At 40.3% G+C, this 19,506-nt stretch overlaps 1 long non-coding RNA gene across 1 annotated transcript in view; it reads right to left on the bottom strand.

Moving 5' to 3' along the window:
• Window positions 1-3,192: 3,192 nt before the first annotated feature.
• Window positions 3,193-19,506, bottom strand: part of LOC126943632 (uncharacterized) — a 65,112-nt gene continuing 48,798 nt past the window's right edge. Inside the window, exons 2-4 of the long non-coding RNA XR_007721777.1 lie at window positions 12,785-12,950; window positions 3,718-3,813; window positions 3,193-3,292 (exon numbers count right to left, since the gene is read on the bottom strand). This is a non-coding gene — a long non-coding RNA (uncharacterized LOC126943632). The remainder of the gene's footprint in view (window positions 3,293-3,717; window positions 3,814-12,784; window positions 12,951-19,506) is intronic.

The following is a 19,506-nucleotide window of genomic DNA, read 5'->3' as shown; positions in this document are numbered from 1 at the left end:
GGGCAAGCTCCCTATCTCATGTCATCGTCATAGCAATCCCATGAAGTGAGTACTATGATCATCCCAGTTTCAAAGACGAGAAACCTTACGCACAATGTGATTGGAACACATAAAACACTCCCTGTATAACAGGCACTGTTTTAAGTGTTCAAAAACATTAGATTTTTTTTGTTACTCTGCTGTAGGTTACAAAATTCGCCCCAATCCCCCACTCTCTCCCTGACTTTGTGATTTTGTAATGTCACTGCAGCAATTCCCATCAAGAGATGGCATCTATCTCCTTAATTCTTGAATCAGGGCTGGCTTCAGCCAACAGAATGTGACAGATGTGATGTTGTGCCAATCCCAAACCTAGGCCTCAAGGGACACTGAGGGTTTTTCTGTCTCTTGGACCTGACGTTGCCATGTGAAAAAACTCAAGCTAGCTCCTAGAGGATGAATGACTTTATGGTTGAGAACTCTGGACACCTGGTGACAAGTAGCCAACTTCCAGACCTGGGAGTGAAGGCCTTCTAGACCAGTCAGTCCCCAGATGACCCTCAACTAGTCGACTACAACATGTAAGTGAGCCCATCTGAGATCAGTTAAGCTTCGCCTAGATAAGCAGAACTGCCCAACTGCTCCCCAGACTTGTGAGCTAGACTCATGGCTATTGTTTTAAGCCACTGAGTTAGGAGTAATTTGGGAGACATGACAGGAACCTACAAAAGCCACGTAAGTTTGAAAGATAGACCAACTTAAAATGACCAAGATATGAATACATGGCAGCACAAAAACGGAAGGAACTCTCCTCCACAAGGCAATCAGCGAGGTTCCTGGAGAGGGTGGTGTTGGGATCAAGCCTTGAGAAAAGTAGAGTCAAGTTCCTGCCAGGAGTGTCTGCAGGGCATCACCATCACCATTGGCAGAGAAGTGAAACCTAAGCCCCAAAAGCCCACCCAAGACCCTCAGACAAATAGGTGAGTCAGGCTTTCTTCCAGCTACCAGAATCATGACTTGGGTAGGCACCAAGCTGGTCAGGACAAGCAGCACAACATCTCCACTTCGGGGCCAGACTGCTGGACATCAAGCTACAATCTAAAACACCCAGCCAGGGGCTACGCTCTCCATCTCCCTGCTTCTCCCACCCATGCACTCACCAAATCCCTTATCCTCCCATACTCCCATCAGCATTCATAACAGCTCCTGTCAAGAACCAGGTAGCTCCAGACTCAGGGAAATGCTCAAAGCCATGTTCAATGTCAAAATGAGACAGGAGAAATTATGTTTAATTCAACAAGGAAGCAACTGGCCTTGGAGATGAGATGTGGTAGGCAAGAAGACAGGGGTGCCTGCCAGCTGCAGTTACCACAAAGAGGTGCTCTGTGTGCAGTATATACCACACACCAGCCATGGGGCTACTGACTCTCTGGGAAGGAACACACGGCCAACTACTGAGTGGGCAGCTGCAGAGGGAGCTAGGCATGATATCTAAACTGGCTTTGATCAAAAAGATATACATACTCATAGTTTAAGAATCAAGTACATTTACAAGACTTGCTACAAAAATAGCAGCCTTCTGCCTCTCTCTATTCCTCCCACCCCCAACTCCCAGAGACAACCACTTTCAACATTTAGCTGATTCATTTGATATTACCTTGATATCTCTGAAATATAAAAAAGGACCAATATAGTGTGCTTTTAGTTTTAGGTATTATCTCTGATCTTCCATAGTTAGAACATTCCTCTTTCACAGCTCCCCTGCCTCCACCATACCTTACCTTCCTTCCTGCCAACTTTCCCACATAGGTCTTCTTGAAGGAATCTCTCCAGACCATTCCGACTTGCTCCAGTCTGCACGAATCACCCTCATATCTGGTGCACAGCTGTTGCCCTGGGGTCTCCCTTCATTCCGTATCTGAGAATTTCCTTCACAACTCTTTTCAGTTAGATATCCTGCATTTCCATTCTCTGTTTTTCTCGCTCCCCTGATTTAAACCCTACTTTTGGTGGAGCACATCTCCTAATAATTTGATAACAGAGTATAGGAGACTTTAATGTCTAAGAAAGCTATTATTCAGTCCTTACATTTGCTTGATAGCTTGTCTGGATGAAGATTTCTAGGTTGAAAAGTATTGTCCTTCCAATCTTCCAAGGCATTAAACCAACACTGGCTTCTAGCTTCCAGTATTGCTGCTGAAATGTTTCAAGCCATTCTGTTTCCTGATCCTTTGTATATGACACAATTTTTTTTTCCCTTCCTGGAAGCTTCTAGTATCTTCCCTTTGTCCTTAGTATAATAAAATTTTATAATACAACAAAAAAGCTATAAAAAGAAACATTCAGAGAACAAGTATTGAACGCTAAAAACTGTAGAACATGAACAAAAATTCCTACAGAAGTGTTGGAAGACAAATATTTAAAAATCTACAATAAAGGCCAGGCACAGTTGCTCACACCTGTAATCCTAGCTCTTTGGGAGACCGAGGCAGGTGGATCGCCTGAGATCAGGAGTTCAAGACCAACCTGACCAACATGGTGAAACCCCATCTCTACTAAAAATACAAGTATTAGCTGGGCACAATGGCGGGCACCTGTGATCCCAGCTACTCGGGAGGCTGAGACATGAGAATAGCTTGAACCCAGGAGGTGGAGGTTGCAGTGAGCCGAGATCGCGCCATTGCACTCCAGCCTGGGCAACAGAGCAAGACTCTGTCTCAGAAACAACAACAACAACAACAACAAAATAAAATAGAGAGGAAAGGCAATCTGAGGATACTTCTGGTTGTGCTGACTTCTTTCATGTAACAGGCTTTCCTCAGCTGTCTGGAGATCCTGAGCTATCTGTGTAATTTAAGGTGAGGACACTAACACACTGATGGCAGGCTCAATCACATGATGAGATCTATCAACTATGGGCTTTACCAGAGAGGAGTCATGGGGCATTCCCTTAAAGACCCTCCAATATCAGTATCACTGGGGAAACCGACCAAGAAGAGAGACCTAAAGATTTCTCTAAACCCCTGCCTATAAAATACAGGCCTGGCAGTCAGCATCCTGGAAGCTGAGTGTGAGAAGAAAACCAGGGGTCATTCAATATAGAAATGTTCATATAACCCCATTTTCAGTACAGCATCCCTGCTGTCTTTCATGCCTGGTGTTTCACCCTCTCTGAGAAGATATACTTTCTGTTTTTTCAAGCCTCATCTTCACCTCCACTTCCAGAAGTACCAGGAAGTGCCAATTCCCGAGCCTTTAGTGGTTCTTCAGTGTAAATCAGGCTGCTTCTCAGTAGACCAGAGAAAGCTGACTCCTAAGCCAGAGGGGGGGAGAAGCAAATCAGTTCCCACTTGTCCATGTGCTTTTCAACTCCCCAAATTTCCATGTTTTTGTTTCCTCTCCCTTTTTTTGAGTTTATATATATCCATATTTTAAACCTTCTTTCTCTTTACTCAGAACTGCACTAATACACTAGTTGATGTATACATTCAATCAGCCATCTATACCTAGAACCTAAGCTGGCTTTCAACCACCAAAGAAATCCCTACTTCCCTTTTAGTTTCCTAAGAACAACCAAATACCCTTCCTATGGAACTATGAAAGAGAGAAAAGGTCCCACAATCTCTCACTCTGGGCTGTAGTAGATGATAACAGCTATTGTTTGGGACTGCCCAGCCCCATTCCCTTTCTGTGGTTGGGCATATAATCCACAAATAACCAATCATAGCATCTCATTACCGAGGGCAGTGATGGGCTCAGGAGTAGACATACGATTCAACCAAGACCGATCAGCATCCTTTCCTGGGACAAATATACAGATGTTGGGAAGAGCAACTGCAATAGAAAAAGAGTTTCTACGATGAAAAGTTGTTAATCTGGGGCTGCCAGGGGCTATCTTTTCAACACATAGAAAACACCTGTTTATAATGAGGAAAAAATAAAGCCAAGCAGAGATGTGTGAGAGAGAAAGTGAGTCCAAAAGAGAGGCACAGAGAATGCTGACAGCATGCAAACAGGAAAAACAGAAAGGGAAGGAAATCTGGAATAAGATGAAAAGAATTTTGTACCATGGACATGGAGACTGGAAACAGTTTTTAGAATGGGAAACAGGGAAGAAGTACAAAACTAACAACATGAAAATAGATGAAAGTATAAAACTCACTGTAAAGATAAAAATGTAGTCAAATTCAGAATACTCTAAACTGCAATGGTGGTGGACACATCATTTTTAACTCTAGTGTAAAAATTTAAACACAAAAGTAATAAAATAACTATAGCTGTAATAATTTGTCAATGGGTATGTGACCTATAACAGGTGTAAATTGTGACGTTAATATAAAATGTTGGGGGAAGAGAAGTTAAAAGTGTAAAGCTTTTGTATGAAATGAAAGTTAAATTGATATCAGCTTAAAATATAATGACTTAACTATGATGTAGGTAAGCCTTGTAATCTCACACACACACACACACAAATCTGACATAGATACACAAAAGATAAAGAGAAAGGATTGCCCCTACAAAAAGTTATATCACATAGGAAGACAGTGAGAGAGAAAGAATGGAACAAAGGAAATACAAAATAGTAAGAAAACAATAAAATGGCAATATTAAATTCTTACCTATCAAAAATTAATTTATATGTAAATGGATTAAGTTCTCTGATTTAAAAATACAGAGTGGCTGAATGAATTGAAAAACAACATTCAGATAAATTCTGCTTAAAAGAGACACAGTTTAGCTTTAAGGACTCAAAGACCTGACTTAGGCTTTCAGTCCATGACTGAAAGGGACAGAAAAATATATTTCATGATGATAGTCATGAAATCTTTGTCCATGCCTACGTCCTGAATGGTACTGCCTAGGTTTTCTTCTAGGGTTTTATGGTTTTTAGGTCTGACATTTAAGTCTTTAATCCATCTTGAATTAATTTTTGTATAAGGTGTAAGGAAGGGATCCAGTTACAGCTTTCTACATACAGCTAGCCAGTTTTCCCAGCACCATTTATTAAACAGGGAATCCTTTCCCCATTTCTTGTTTTTCTCAGGTTTGTCAAAGATCAGATGGTTGTAGATGTGTGGTGTCATTTCTGAGGGCTCTGTTATGTTCCATTGGTCTATATATCTCTATTTTGGTAGCAGTACCATGCTGTTTTCTTTACTGTAGCCTTGTAGTATAGTTTGAAGTCAAGTAGCGTGATGCCTCTAGCTTTATTCTTTTGGCTTAGGATTGTCTTGGCAATGCGGGCTCTTTTTTGGTTCCATATGAACTTTAAAGTAGTTTTTTCCAATTCTGTGAAGAAAGTCATTGGTAACTTGATGAGGATGGCATTGAATCTATAAATTACCTTGGGCAGTATGGCCATTTTCACGACATTGATTCTTCCTACCCATGAGCATGAAATGTTCTTCCATTTGTTTGTGTCCTCTTTTATTTCACTGAGCAGTGGTTTGTAGTTCTCCTTGAAGAGATCCTTCACATCCCTTGTAAGCTGGATTCCTAGGTATTTTATCCTCTTTGTAGCAACTGTGAATGGGAGTTCACTCATGATTTGGCTCTCTGTTTGTCTGTTATTGGTGTATAGGAATGCTTGTGATTTCCTGCACATTGATTTTGTATCCTGAGACTTTGCTGAAGTTGCTTATCAGCTTAAGGAGATTTTGGGCTGAGACGATGGGGTTTTCTAAATATGCAATCATGTCATCTGCAAACAGAGACAATTTGATTTCCTCATTTCCTAACTGAATACCCTTTATTTCCTTCTCTTGCCTGATTGCCCTAGCCAGAACTTCCAACACTATGTTGAATAGGAGTAGCAAGAAAGGGCATCCTTGTCTTGTGCCGGTTTTCAAAGGGAATGCTTCCAGTTTTTGCCCATTCAATATGATATTGGCTGTGGGTCTGTCATAAATAGCTCTTATTATTTTGAGGTACGTTCCATCAATGCCTAGTTTACTGAGAGGTTTTAGCATAAAGGGCTGTTGAATTTTGTCAAAGGCCTTTTCTGCATCTATTGAGACAATCATGTGGTTTTTGTCATTGGTTCTGTTTATGTGATGTATTACATTTATTGATTTGCATATGTTGAACCAGCCTTGCATCCCAGGGATGAAGCCAACTTGATCGTGGTGGATGAGCTTTTTGATGTGCTTCTAAATTCTGTCTGCCAGTATTTTATCGAGGATTTTAGCATGGATGTTCATCAGGGACATTGGTCTAAAATTCTCTTTTTTTGTTGTGTCTCTGCCAGGCTTTCGTATCAGGATGATGCTGGCCTCATAAAATGAGTTAGTTAGGATTCCCACGTTTTCTATTGATTGGAATAGTTTCAGAAGGAATAGTACCAGCTCCTCTCTGTATCTCTGGTAGAATTTGGCTGTGAATCCGTCTGGTCCTGGACTTTTCTTGGTTGGTAGGCTATTGATTATTGCCTCAATTTCAGAGCCTGTTATTGGTCTATTCAGAGATTCAAATTCTTCCTGGTTTAGTCTTGGGAGGATGTATGTGTACAGGAATTGATCCATTTCTTCCGGATTTTCTAGTTTATTTGTGTAGAGGTGTTTATAGTATTCTCTGAGGGTAGTTTGTATTTCTGTGGGATTGGTGGTGATATCACTTTTACCATTTTTTATTGTGTCTATTTGATTTTTCTCTCTTTTCTTTATTAGTCTTACTAGCGGTCTATCAACTTTGCTGATGTTTTCAAAAAACCAGCTCCTGGATTCACCGATGTTAGGCTGTCGATTTTAGATCTTTCCCACTTTCTCTTGTGGGCATTTCGTGCTACAAATTTCCCTCTACACACTGCTTTAAATGTGTCCCTCCGATTCTGGTATGTTGTGTCTTTGTTCTCATTGGTTTCAAAGAACATCTTTATTTCTGCCTCCATTTAATTATTTACCCAGTAGTCATTCAGGAGCAGGTTGTTCAGTTTCCATGTAGTTGTGTGGTTTTGAGTGAGTTTCTTAATCCTCAGTTCTAATTTGATTGCACTGTGGTATGAGAGACAGTCTGTTGTGATTTCTGTTCTTTTACATTTGCTGAGGAGTCCTTTACTTCCAACTATGTGGTCAATTTTGGAATAAGTGTTATGTGGTGCTAAGAAGAATGTATATTCTGTTGATTTGGGGTGGAGAGTTCTGGAGATGTCTATTAGGTCCGCTTGGTGCAAGGACTTCATGACTAAAACACCAAAAGCAATGGCAACAAAAACCAAAATAGACAAATGGGACCTAATTAAACTAAAGAGCCTCTGCAGAGCAAAAGAAACTACCATCAGAGTGAACAGGCAACCTACAGAATGGGAGAAAATTTTTGCAATCTATCCATCTGACAAAAGGCTAATATCTAGAATCTACAAAGAACTTAAACAAATTTACAAGAAAAAAACAACCCCATCAAAAAGTGGGCAGAGGATATGAAGAGACATTTCTCCAAAGAAGACATTTATGCAGCCAACAGACACATGAATAAATGCTCACCATCACTGGTCATCAGAGAAATGCAAATCAAAACCACAATGAGATACCATCTCACACCAGTTAGAATGGTGATCATTAAAAAGTCAGCAAACAACAGATGCTGGAGAGAATGTGGAGAAATAGGAACGCTTTTACACTGCTGGCAGGAGTGTAAACTAGTTCAACCATTGTGGAAGACAGTGTGGTGATTCCTCAAGGATCTAGAACTAGAAATACCATTTGACCCAGCCATCCCATTACTAGGTATATACCCAAAGGATTATAAATCATGCTACTATAAAGACACATGCACACATATGTTTATTGAGGCACTATTCACAATAGCAAAGACTAGGAAGCAACCCAAATGTCCACCAATGATAGATTGGATTAAGAAAATGTGGCACATATACACCATGGAATACTATGCAGCCATAAAAAAGGATGAGTTCATGTCCTTTGCAGGGACATAGATGAATCTGGAAACCATCGTTCTGAGCAAACTATTACAAGGACAGAAAACCAAACACCGCATGTTCTCACTCATAGTGGGAACTGAACAATGAGAACACTTGGACACAGAGTGGGGAACATCACACACTGGAGTCTGTCCTAGGGTAGAAGGCTAGGGGAGGGATAGATTTAGGAGAAATACCTAATGTAAATGACGAGTTAATGGGTGCAGCAAACCAACATGGCACATGTATAACTATGTAACAAACCTGCACATTGTGCACATGTACCCTAGAACTTAGTGCATAATTAAAAAAAAAAAAAAAGAAGAAGAAAAAGAAAATGATAAACAAAAAAGAGCCAGCGTGGCTATTTTTATATCAGACAAAATAGACTTTAAGTAAAAGAAAATGTCACAAGAGACAAAGAAGGTCATTATATAATGATAAAGTGGTTAATTCATCAAGAGGATATAAGAATTGCAAATATATAATGCATGTTGGTTGCACACTGGAGCACCTATTAAATAAAGCAAATATTAATGGGAGGGAGAAATAGACAACAATACAGTAATAGTAGAGGACTCCCATTTTCTTTCTTTCTTTCTCTTTCTTTCTTTCTGTCTTTCTTTCTTCCTTTCTTTTCTTTTTTGAGAGAGAGAGTCTTGCTCTTCCGCCCAGGTAGGAGTACAGTGGTATGATCTCAGCTTACTGCAACCTCTGCGTTCCGGGTTCAAAGGATTCTCATGCTTCAGCCTCCCGAGTAGCTGGGATGACAGGCATGCACCACGATGCCCGCTAATTTTTGTATTTTTAGTAGAGACAGGGTTTCTCTATGTTGGCTAGGCTGGTCGTGAACTCCTAGCCTCAAGTAAACCACCTGCCTCGGCCTCCCAAACTGCTGGAATTACAGGCGTGAGCCACTGCACCAAGCCAGTAATCCCACTTTCAATAATTTATAGATAATCCAGTCAGAAAATAAATAAGGAAACAGTGGACTTGGGGCTAATGGCCCTAACAGACATATACAGAACACTCCACCCAACAGCGGCAAAATACAAATTCTTTTGAAGTGCACATGAAAAAACACCCAGGACAAATCATATGTTAGGCTACAAAACAAGTTTTAACATATTAGAAAAGACTGAAATCATATCAATTTTCTTTTCCAACAAAATGGTATAAAACTGGAACTCAAGAACAGGGGGACAGTTGGAAAATTCACAAATATGTAGAAACTAAACAATACACATCTAAACAATCAACAGGTCAAAGAAGATGTCAAAAGGGAAAACAAACAAAAAACCTTGAGATGAATGAAAATGAAAAAATAGCATATCAAAACTATATGGCATGCAGCTAAAACAGTTCTAAGAGTTCAGTTTATAGTGACCAACACCTACATAAAGAGAAAACATCTCAAATAAGCAACCTAACTTCACACTTTAAGGAATTAGAAAAAAAAAAAAGAGCAAACTAAGGCCCAAGTCAGCAGAAGGAAGGAAATAAAAATCAAAACAGAAACAAATAACTGAAATACAGACTAGGAAAATAATAGAAAACATCAGGAAATTAAGACTTGTGTTTTTTTTTTTTTTAAGAGATAAGCAAAATTGACAAACCATTAGATAGACTAAAAAAAGAAAACTTTCAGATAAAAAATCTTTAAAATTAATAAAATTATAAATGAAAGAGCAAACATTACAACTGACATAACAGAAATATAAAAGATTTCTAGAGATACTAGGAACAATTATATGTCAACAAATTGGATAGCCTAGAGAAACAGATAAATTCCTAAAAACATACAACCTACCAAGACTGAATCATGAAGAAATAGAAAATCCAGGCTGGGTGCGGAGGCTCACGCCTGCAGTCCCAGCACTTTGGGAGGCTGAGGCGGGTGGATCATAAGGTCAGGAGATCGAGGCCATCCTGGCTAACACGGTGAAACCCCGTCTCTACTAAAAACACAAAAATTAGCTGGGCGTGGTGGCGGGTGCCTGTAGTCCCAGCTACTCGGGAGGCTGAGGCAGGAGAATGGCGTGAACCCAGGAAGCGGAGCTTGCAGTGAGCCGAGATCGCACCACTTCACTACAGCCTGGGCTACAGAGCCAGACTCCATCTCAAAAAAAAAAAAAAGAAAGGAAAAGAAAAGAAAAGCCAAACAGACCAATAATGAGTAAGGAAATTATATCAGTAATCAAAAACTCCCAATAAAGCCAAGACCAGTACCTGACAGTTTTATTGGTGAACTCTACCAAACATTTAAGGAAGGATTAACACCAGTCCTTATCAAATTTTTATCTGAAAAACTGAATAGGAGGAAGTACTTCCAAATTCATTTTATTAGGCCAACAATATCCTGATATTAAAGCCAGACATTATAAGACAACTACTAATCAATATCCCTAATGAACACAGACATAAAAATCTTCCACAAAATACTAGCAAATCGAATTTATCAGTACATTAAAAGGATCATACATTATGATTGAGCAGGATTTATTCTTTGAATGAAAGGATGATTCAACATACACAAACCAATAAATGGGAACCCACATTAGCAGAATGGAGGACATAAAACATGATTATCACAACAGATACTAGAAAAAAAATCTGACAAAATTCAACATGCTTTCATGATAAAAACTCTCAACAAGTAACAACTACATATGACAAACCCACAGCTAACATGACACTTAACTGTGAAAAGTAGAAAGTTTTTCCTCTAAGATCAGGAACAAGACAGGGGTGCCCATTTGTGTCACTTCCATTCAATCTAATACTGGAAATCCTACTCAGAGCAATTAGGTAAGAAAAAGAAATAAATGGCATCCAAAGAGGAGAGAAAAAAGAAATTGTCTATGTTTGTTGATGACATGATCTTATATATAGAAAACCCTAAAGATGCCACCAAAAAACTGTTAAAACTAACAAATTCAGTGAAGTTGCAGGATATAAAACTACATACAAAAATCAGTAGCAACTATATATACTAACAACAAAGTACCTGAAAACAGAAATAAACAATTCAATTTATAATACCATCAAAAAATAAAATAATAATAAATTTAACCAAGGAAGTGAAAACACTGACAAAAAATTGAAGATGATATAAGTAAATGAAAAAATATATTTATGAATTGGAAGAATCAATATTGTTAAAATGGCCACATAATCAAAAGTAATCTACAGTTTGAATGCAACTCCTATCAAAATTCCAATGTCATTCTTCACAGAAAAAGTAAAAATAATCTTACAATTGGTATGAAGCCACAAAATAACACCAAATAGCCAAAGCAATCATGAGTGAGAAGAAAAAAGCCAGAAGCTTCCATATTGTTTAGAAGTTAGAAATGAAACAAAACAAAAATCAAAGCTGAAGGCATCACACTACCTGATCTCAAAATATATTACAAAGCTACAGCAATTAAAACAACATGGTACTGGCAGAAAAACAGACACATAGAACAATGGAACAGAATAGACAGTCCAGAAATATATCCATATATATATATATATATATATATACACACACATATATATACAGCCAATCTTCAACAAAGGTATTAAGAATACACAATGGGGAAAACATAGTCTCTTCTTCAATAAATGGTATTGGTAAAACTATGTATCAACATGGAAAAGAATTAAATTAGATTATACCATATACAATAATAAACTCAAAATAAATTACTCAAATATAAGACCTGGAAATGCAAAATGACTAGAAGAAAACATAGGAGAAAAGCTTCTTGACATTGGTCTGGGTAATGATATTTTGGATATGGCACCAAAAGCATAGGCAGCAGAAGCAAAAATAGACAAATAGGATTATATCAAGCTACAAAGCTTCTTCACAGCAAAGGAAACAGTTAACAGAAGAGACAACCTACAGAATGGGAGAAAATATTTGCAAGCTGAATATTTGATAAAGGGTTAATTTCCAAAATATATGAAGAACTCAACTCAATAGCAAAAAACAAACAAACAAAAAACAACCAAATAACTTTATTAAAACACAAGCAAAGGGACCAGGTGCGGTGGCTCACACCTGTAATCCCAGCACTTTAGGAGGGCAAAGCAGCAGGATCTGTTGAGCCCAGGAATCTGACACCAGACTGAGCAAAATGATGAGACACTGTCTTTACAAAAAAAGAAAGAAAAAAAAATTAGCTGGGTGTGATGGAGCATGACTGTGGTCACAGCTTCTCAGGAAGCTGAGGTGGAAGGATTACTTGAGCCTGGGAGGTCAAGACTGCAGTGAGCCACGACTGTGCCACGGCAGTGCAGCCTGGTTGACAGAACAAGACTCTGTCTCATATGTAAACATATGGATATATGTCTCAACATAAAACAAACAAAAATCGGCAAAGGACCCAATAGACATAAAAATAGCCAACAGTTATATGAAAAAATGTTCATCATCACTAGTCTTCAGGAAAATGAAAATTAAGACCACAATGAGACATTACCTCACACTTGTTAGAATGGCTATTATCAAAAAGACAAAAGTAAGCGTTGATGAGAATGCTGAGAAAAAGGAACCCCTGTACATTGCTGGTAGAAATGTAAATTAATACAGCCACTTTGTAAAACAGTATTGACATTCCTAAAAAAATTGAGAATAGAATTACCATAGGATCTAGTTGTCTCGCTTCCAAGTATTGTGAAAGTTGATTCTACAAATTGGGTCATTCTAACTGAATGAAAACAGAGTTGAGAAGCCAGAGGGGAAAAACACTCAGGGTACGTAACACCACTCCAAGAATGTAGTTATTTGCAAGCCTGGCTGTGAAATTGCCTGTAGTAACCTGAAGTCAGTTATATCTAATAGCTACTGACACAACCTGGTGCAAATCTAGGACTAGTTTTACCATCACCACCACTCACCAATCAGAGCTTGCTCACTCCCCAGAACTTTACAAGTGCCACGAACTTTCTTGAAGAACAAATACGTAACATTTCTCCTTGTTATAAAACTTCCAACCTTCTCTTTGTTCTTTGGATACACCGAAGACCACGCAGTCTGTGTATATCTTCCCAATTGCAATTTTTCCTAAACAAAATATTTTCATGTCAGAGATTCGTCTCTATAGTTTATTTGACTTCAACAGTATATATCAAAAGGAAATGAAATCGGTATGTCAATAAAACATGTGCACTCCCATGTTCTTTGCAGCAGTATTCACAATAATCATGATACAACATCAACCTAAGTGTCCATCAATGGATGAGTAGATACAGCAAATGTGAGATTGATATATATACACACACACACACACATACATATATGTATAATGGAATACAATTCAGCTTTGAAAAAAGGATAATTCTGTCACTTGTTCTCACAAGTGACATGGCTCCGGGACTCACACCTCCATCACAGAGTTTTACAATCCTAGCCACAGGAGGGCCCCCATAATCCTCCTTAGGCCTCCAGCTGAACACAGAGCTACCCAGAGACTTTGCAGAGGCACCGCTCAAGCCCACCTGGAATCCCACAGTCAGCCTGGTGCCAGCTGCCATGCCAAGGAGGGAGGCCAGGCTCTTTGCACACCCCCAGGAGAGACAGCACAGCTGCTGTGCAGAGGAGATGCCAGACCACACACTACACCACTCCTGGCCTCGGCTGCTTCCTGCAAAATGGGGCTTACCTGCTGCAGGTCCCCCGTGCAGTTGACCCACCCCTGCAGAAACACTGGCCTTGGCTAGGTGTTTCTCTGAGACCCAGACTCCCAGAGGCCACCGACAAGCCACAGACATCTGCCACTTTCTGCTGACCCCAGGCCAGGGAGAGAGGAGGCCTGGCACCTCTGCATGCCCCCAAGAACAAAATCCAGAACTGATTCTGCAGGAGCAAAGTGTGAGTTGGCCATGTGCCCCCCGGATGCCAATCTCCAGTGCCCTGAGGGGCCCTCCCTTCCCCCGTGAAAGGCCACCTGGCTCCTGCCTGAACATTTCCGCTGTAACCACAGCTCTTCTGAGAGCCCAGTCCCCACAGGCCTGTGATCTGCCCTCAGGCTCCCACCACCTGGGCCTTCTGCCTGCGCCCGCCTGAGGGTTCTATCAGCCTCTCAGGGACCAGGCAGCCCCCTCCCTGTCACAGCCAATGCCTGAAGCCTAGGGTGCCCCAACCCCAGTCCAGCCCCTTAACGCATTTATGCCTGAGGTTGCAATTTTTTAAAATTTTTCCAATCAGACCTTAGCGATGATCTTGAGCAGTAGGATATAAATAAGTCCCATATGCTTAGCATGCCAATAATGGAACACTAGGCATAAATGGGTTTTAAGGACCCATGCTCTCTGTCCAGTAGGCCATCTAAGGGCTTGGGAACTGTGGCACTATGTAGACCAATCCAACAGTGCTGGCACCTGACCACTTTTCCCAGGGCCTGAGGTCAGGCCAGCCCAACCAGTTGACACCACCACAACAGACACCCATCCACAGGGGCTGAAAGGCAGGGTATATCCCCTGTCCCTCACAATGCAACAGCATTACCACATCAAAGGAAAGAGAGCCATACACTGTTCATATTGGGCTGAAAAGGTTCTGCCCCAAAACCACTCTTGTGGAGAGTCTCAAGACAGGTGTGTTCCATAGCTCTCAACCCACTGTGGCCTGGATGTAGACAACAGTGAGGATCTGAACTAAGAATAATGAGTCCCAGGACTGGTGTGATTGGGAATAGATCACATTCCTGCCTATCTAGCACATGGAGCTGGTGCAGCCCCCTCACCCCATGTAGAGACCTCAGCACATGTCACTGGGAGCTCCCAAAGCCGATCCCCATAAGGGTTGGTCCCTATACTTGGCACTGGAGTATTTGTGGGCAAGCCAGGGAGGCCAGCTCTGCCCAGTTCTACCCACCCCCTGCTGAACAGAAAACTCAGGGCACCAAGCACCTCACTGTCCAGCCCATCACCCGAAGCAACAGAGAGCACCTCCAGGTAAACAAAGACCAAGTACCTACCTATCTGCTGTGCTACAAGCTGGCTCTTACCGATCAGCGCCATCTACTAGCCTGCAGGTTGAACTGCACAGCCAAACATAAAGCTTGGCCAATGGAAGGGCGTGGGCTATAGAAGCAAAGCTAAAAGACCCTACACAACATACTCTACAGTCACTCCCTAGGGAAAGGGAAGGATGGAGAAAGAAAAAAATAATAAGAAAAAAAATCCCTAAATAAAAATCAATTCAAAAATAAAAGTGGCTTTCTATGAGCAGCTGCTCCAGATGAGAAGGAATCAGCGTAAGAAATCTGGCATCATGAAAAAATCTGAGTGTTGTGACATGACTAAAGGATCATATTAGCTCTCTAGAAATAAACCCTAACCAAAATAGAAACTGAGAAATGACAAAGAATTCAAAGTATAAATTGCAAGGTAATTAAATGAGATTGAAGACAAGGTTGATAACCAACACAAGAAACTATAAAAACAATCCAGGAAATGATGGGAAAGATAAGTATCTTTTAAAAAATGCAAAACGACTTCTTGAAATAAAAAGTCCACTTAAGACATCTGAAAATATAGTTGAAAGCTTTTAACAATGGATTACACCAGCAGAAGAAAGAATTTCAGAGCTTGAAGACTGATCATTGAAACTAATTTGTCAAAAGTAAAAAGAATTTTGAAAACCAAACAAAGCCTGTGAGAAATATGAATTATCTAAAGCAATAAAACCTATGACTTGTTAGCATTCCTGAAAGAGAAAAAGTAAGCCACTGGAAAACATATTTGAAAATAACTCAAGAAAATTTTCTTAATTTTGTTGGAGAGTTGGACATCCAGATACAAAAAATTCAGAGAACATCTTTGGGATTCTATACAAGATGAACATCACCAAGGCACACAGTCTTCAGACTATGCAAAGTGAATGCTGAAGAAATAAAAAATATTAAAGGCAGCTAGAGCAAAAATTCAAATCACCTAGAAAGGAAAATTGATCAAACATTGGACTTCTCAGCAGAAACACTACAAGCAAGAATAGATTAGAGGCTTATTTTTAGCCTCCTTAATGAAAATAAATGCAAACCAAGAATTTTACATCCTGCCATACTAAGCTTCATAAATGCAGGAGAAATAAAGTCTTCCCCAGATAAGCAAATACTAAGAGAATTTGTCACCACTAGACAGACCCTACAATAAATGCTCAAAGGAGTTCTAAATATGGAAATGAAAATACTATACTATCAGAAAAAGATACCAAAATACAAAGCTCCCAAATCCTATAAAGCAATTACACAATTGAAACTCCAAAACAACTAGTTAATAACACAATGACAGGAACAAGACTTCACATATCAATATTAACTTTCAATGTAAATGACCTAAATTATACACTTAAAAGATACAGAGTGGCAAATTCGGTTATAAAAAACATAAGACGCAACCACATGCTGTCTAAAAAAGACCCACCTACTGGCTAAAGACACATTCAGACTCAAAGTAAAAGGGTAGAAAAAGAAATCATGCAAATATCATGCAAATAGACACTAGGAACTCTTAAAAGGGAGGAGCATGGAAGGGGAGTGAGGGCTAAAAAATTACCTGTTGGGTACAGTGTTCAATATTTGGGTGATGGAAACACTAGAAGCCCAATTTCTACCATTATGCAGGCAATACCCTTGTAACAAACAAACACATATACCACCAGCGTCAAAAATTAAAATTTTTTAAATGAAATAAAATTTCAAACTCACAAAAGCAAAGAATAGTGTTTGCCAGGTACTGGGGATGGGGGAGCAAAATGAGATGTTGGTCAAAGTGAACAAAGTTTGGTAGACAGCATGAGTAAGTTCTGCAGATCTATTGCACTGAATGTACAATAATAACGTATACTTGAAAATTGCTAAGAGAATAGATCTTAAATGTTCTCACTGCAAAAAATAAATCTGTTAGCTTGATTTAATCTTTTCACAATGTACACTGTATAAAAACATCACATTGTACACTGTAAAGATATATAATTTCATTTGTCAATTACACCTTAATAAAATTGGCAGGGAGGGATGGGTGCAAGAAATAAGGGATATGACCAAGAAATGAAAGGCATCTGTGCTGGGCTTGACTTTTCCAATGTATTCACTTGTCACATTGGTGACAGTCTCATGTTCTAACTTTTCTGACACTGTAGTCTGGAAAAAACCATCCCCTATATGCAACACAGCCATTAAAACACACAGACATACACACACACACACACACACACACACAGAGAGAGAGAGAGAGAGAGAGAGAGAGGAAGTTAATACAGTAATATTCAATATCGCCAACTTTGCCTGTTACCATGGTAACCAGCAGCATTAAGTCCTGCTGCTAAAATTTTAAGAGCAGATAACATGAACTATTTATGTATAATTGCATTTTATAAAGAGAAAGAACTTGTCTTTCATATAAAATATGACGGTGTCTCAGATGAGATAGGTGATTATATCACACTGCTGTCAGAACAAATGTAGCAAGTCCCTTGTCCCCATGCCCTCTACCCCAGTGCATGTTACTTCCATATGGAAGTGGAAAGCAAGATGGCAATCAGGGATTAGCCTCCCACAGAAAGTGCCTGACCTGATTTGAGCTGGCGTCATTGCAAAGATGCTCAGGGCTCAAGTATTCACTTCTCCAAATTGAGTTAAGAGATTCCTTTTCATTTCTACTCTTACAAGCTTGTGCACCTGCTGTCCCCTGTGGTTGGCTGGTTCTTGAGCCACAGCCACTTTTATAAGTCATCAGCTTGGAGTGGACACAGACCAGGTCAAAAGTCTTCATCTTGTATGTAGAGATTGAGAGGGGTAATAACTGGATGTTTCTCGAGATAGGGTTGTGGTCAGTAGTGGCATCCCTTCACCGGAAATAGCATAGGCCTAAACTAGTTCAGCATTGGATCATGTTGATTTTTCCCTCATCCGGGGGTTTTCACTTTCACAGACCATCATCCTTCCTGAGCCAAGCTATCAAGGAACAAAAACAGCAGGTGTTACCTATGTGGTGACAGCTCCCACCCTTGAGCATTGAGCCTTGTTCCTGAGCATTGCAGCACTGTTCACAGCCAAGCAAACTGTCTTCAAGAAGCCTTCGTCACTCCTGCATTCAGGACCAGGAAAAAGGCTTATTCAATAACTAAGTAAGGTTATATGATTATCTCTTTAATCACATCTTTAATAAGTTTTCTGGGAATGGTAGAGGTTTTAAATGAGAATGTATTCAACCAGATAACGTTAAGCTCCTTGACGGAAGAAACAAATTCAATGTTTTATTCAAGGTGTGATCCCAGTGCTGGTACAGAGCCCCCCACAAAAGTGGTTCTGTTCTGATGCTTGTGGGATGGGTGGGAAGATAGACAATACATGGATGAAAATTTCCAAACAGGAAAATACATCTTGAATGAATGAATGAATGAAAATACTGGTTTTAGAAAGGAGGGAAGGATGGAGAGATTATCAGGGCAGGGAAGATCTTGTAGGAAACGAGCAGGCTTTGGTGAAAGGGTTTCTTGGTCATGGGAAAGATCCAGATGGGGTTGGCCTGCCATTTACCCCGCTGCAGGAAATTCCTCCAGGCCACACCATACCTTCTCTCATTTTCTCAGCTGCCGAACCTTGATTGAGCTGTGTCCCATTATAATGCCAGAATTCAAAAGGAGAAAACAAATGCGAAAATAAATTGTGATAATAATTTCTACTGCCTTAACAAGACACTTGCATTCATGTTCTGTGTGCCATGTTCTGTAGTTACCAATGCAGTTCTGTAGTGAAAAGGTTTCTTGAGCCAAGGAAAGACCCAGAAATGGACCCTTGGTGGCCATCTGGACAAAGTCTTTAATCAGCCACCTATAATGCCCACTTGCTAGTCCTGCATCCAGGTTCATGGGAAGTCTACAGCCATGACAGGTTCTGCCTGGGGTTGGCCCTCCACCAAAGGGCCTCTGGTCCCTGCCTTTTGGGGCACAGAACCCTACCACCCCCAGCCAGACTTGCCCCAGGCCTCTTCAGTCTTTATCACCACTGCACCGTGTGGTTTGGGTGGCATCTGGTTCTAAAATGTTCCCAGGCTTCTGCCTCACTCCTCAGGTGCACCAGTCTCTTCACACATGTCTGGGCTTCTCTGAAGCTGCTGCAGTTACTCCCAGTGGCCAAATCATTTCTTACTTCCCCTAATAAACAAGGCAACAGGGTTTTGATTAAAGAGTTCCTTCTTTGGAGGGCAGAACGGCTTCCTTCCCTTGATTAAAATGTTTGCCAGATGTTTCTCATTCTGGTCTCAAGGTGGCTTAAATCTTCAGGAAAGTCAGACACTTCATTCACTGGTAATTATTTTTCCTTATTAAAAATCTATTTGCCTCCATGTGACCAACATGCAACTCTCCATCATGATGTTGAGCCATTCCCACCTCTTCCATCCATCTCCACTCCAATTTGGTTTTATCATCTGATCCCACCAGGTAAGAGAGGGCAATTAGCCCTCTGCCCTTGAAGTTTGACCCCTACAAGATTAACCCGGTTCCTCAGAGTGTGTGAGCACCTGGTGAAAACAAGCGGGGCCTTTTGTCAGGTCTCTCCTCACACCTGCGAAGGTCTCTGTTCATGACTACAAGGCACGACAGCATTCACAGC

This window comes from Macaca thibetana, chromosome 19 (assembly GCF_024542745.1).
Source record: "Macaca thibetana thibetana isolate TM-01 chromosome 19, ASM2454274v1, whole genome shotgun sequence".
NCBI classification, from domain to species: domain Eukaryota; kingdom Metazoa; phylum Chordata; class Mammalia; order Primates; family Cercopithecidae; genus Macaca; species Macaca thibetana.
Note: the sequence above shows the minus strand (reverse complement) of the source record. Positions and strands in the feature narration are given on the sequence as shown.